This window comes from Tupaia chinensis, unplaced genomic scaffold (genome assembly GCF_000334495.1).
Source record: "Tupaia chinensis unplaced genomic scaffold, TupChi_1.0 Scaffold000494_1, whole genome shotgun sequence".
Classification (NCBI taxonomy): domain Eukaryota; kingdom Metazoa; phylum Chordata; class Mammalia; order Scandentia; family Tupaiidae; genus Tupaia; species Tupaia belangeri.
Genome location: NW_006160006.1, coordinates 2,207,067 through 2,209,826, shown reverse-complemented (window position 1 = coordinate 2,209,826; position 2,760 = coordinate 2,207,067).

Here is a 2,760-nt window from a genome sequence, read left to right as displayed (position 1 = left end):
CAGCGTGCACAGGGAAGGACAACAGAATTTTGCTATTACAAGGTGTGGGAGCCTCTGGCCTCAGTAAGCCCGGGGTTCTGCACCCGTGCCAATGTGTCATGGAGAGAGCACAGGCTTCATCTGGGGACGGAGGGCTTCACTGCCCTGCTCTGTTCTCAGGAACTGAAGGTCCTTAGGACTCAGCTCAGGCCTCCTCCGCATCCCTCAGTGCTCAAGGACCGTGGCACTTCCCTCTGCAGCGGAGGCTGTGTGGATAGGGCATACTGGCCTTGTCACTGCTGTGTCCCCAATGCCCAGAACAGGCTGGCCTCTGGACATTCGTGGGATGCCTAACGCCAGTGTGCACAAGACCAACACTCTCGCCACACCTCCCATCTGCCCTCTCCGGCCTCCCGGCACACACAGGACAGCCTTGGCAGTCACACGGCGTCCGTCCCGTCCTCCCCTTGTAACCAGCACACACGGCTCTGTCCACCATTGCCTCATCTGCCTAAAGAATTAAAACCATCTGTCCCACTGACCGGACCAGTGCGCTGAGAGGATAAAACATTGTGGGTGCAACAGAACCCTGCGGTTAAAGTAAATGGTCGAGTTTGAGCCTTCTCATCCTGCCACATCCAGCCAAAGGGGCTAGAAACTCATCTCGACTCGGGCCAGGCCCAGCTGCAGCCTGGCACTGAGAACAGGGCACCCCTGCCCTGCCTGGTTCTGGTGACTGCACGCAAGCCTCGCCAGTGCCCGCGCATACAAAGGGACTTCACTAAGTTGGTGGGAAATGGAACTGAAGTATGAATTTATTGGGGCCCAGAAGTGGTGTAGTGGTTGAGGCACTGGATTTAGACATGGGCTGAACACAGTTTGAGTCCCAGACTTGGTGGCTTAAAATCCATGCTGGGTGTGTGTGTGCGTGCCCAAAATCCCAGGAGGGGAATGTTAGAGAAGGGATTGTGGCATGGCCATACCCCTGGGAGATTATTTCTCACTTTCCCACTCACTGTTTCTTTCTGGTGAGCACATGCGCCCAATGGGAAAAATCTATTTTTTAAAAAAGTATGAATCGGCAGGTGGCATTGTGATTGGGAGCACTGGGCTCCCACATGGCCAACCACAGTTTGAGTCCTGGACTTGGTGGCTTGCTTTCTCACTTTCCCTCTCTCTCTCTCACTCTGTCCCTCTCTGGTCAAATTTAAATAAATAAATAAAGTTAAATAAAATAATTCTTTTTAAAAAGTATGCATTTATTTTGGTGAAAAGCCTTTTTTTCACAATGTGCATTTTCTATCACTTTTTTTGAGACTTTTTTGTTGTTGTTGTAGTAGGGCACATGCACTCGCTGGAGAGACAGAGACACAGACAGAAAGCAAGAAATCGCCCCCCGAGGGGATGGCCATGCTGTAATCCCTTCTCCATTCTCCTCTCAGGATTTTGGGCATGCACACACATGCCCCCAGTATGAGTTTAAGCCATCGGGTCCGGGACTCGAACCACAGTCGACTACATGGGAGTCCAGTGACATAACCCTCACACCATCTACTGGTCCCACTTTTTGAAGACCCTTTGTAGTTTTGTTCCAGTCAGGTAAGCACCAACACCCACAATCCTGGTCCTAATCTTCCAAGCATACCTGGCCCTGTCTCATGAGACACGCAGCTCCCTGTCTGCTTCTTCGGGAGCCCCTGCCAGACCGGCCAAGGCCAGTCACTGACCTCCCCTCTCACCTACCTCCCTTGATGCCACTCCTGCTTTATTTTGTTGGCTCCACGCCTCTGTTTCCCATCCTACCCGACAGCCCACACGCATGTCCCATTGACCTTTCCTGGGGTCCAGCTCCCACATTGGACCCTGAGCACCCGGACTTAGGGGGACAACCACGGCAGCAGTTGAGGAGTTGGCTGCCAAAGGGGCAGGAGGCCCTTGGGGGACAGCAGCCTCTCCTCCCAGCCGAACTTGCGTGGGTTCCCTCCAGCCCCAACACCACCAGCGCACGGCTGCCGTCATAGAGGATGGAAAGGAAGCCCGACAGCCCGGCCTCTGCGGCCCGCACTCCGGGAGCCACAGTGCGCCAGTCTCTGCCCCCTCCAACCCTCACGTGCTCCCCATCACACCCTCACTCCGAGGCCTCCCCCGCCTGACCTCACCTGGGCCTCTGCCCCAGCTCTGGTGGCTCATGAAGAACAGCGATTCAGGGACCCAATGCAACCTTTAATTCCAAGCAGAGTCCCCTTCCCCAGCATTGTCACACACACACGGAAAGGGGTGCCAGAGTCTAGGCAGGAACAAAACCCAGATGGGGCAAAAAAATATATATAATTATATACACGTGTGTTTGGAGACGGAAAGCTGGAGTGTGAGGAAGGTGGGAGTTGGTGAGGAGAGCAGCTGGGGTGCCCCAATAAATTACATTCTTTAGAGAGTGTAGTGGGGGTGCGCGGGGTGGGTGGGACCTGGGAGCCAGGCACTCAGAAGTGCCCCAGCCTGGCCTCGGGATCCCCCAAGGGAGGCTGTAGGCCTGGGCCCTGCCGGCTTCCCAGGCTGCCCTGGAAGGCAGATGCTGCCTTAGCCTGGAGGCCGGGGTGAGCCCGGGCTGTGGACACGCCGCACCCGCTCTGAACCAAGGCTTCCGGGAGCCTCGGGGGCTGAAGCAGGAGGCTTCAAAGCTTGGAGTCGCAAGTAAAGATGGCAAGCTGGAGGGCAGGGCCCCGCCTCCCCCTGGGCCAGCTGCCCTGCCACTGGGAGAAGCGGCCTAGCTGAGGGAGGCCG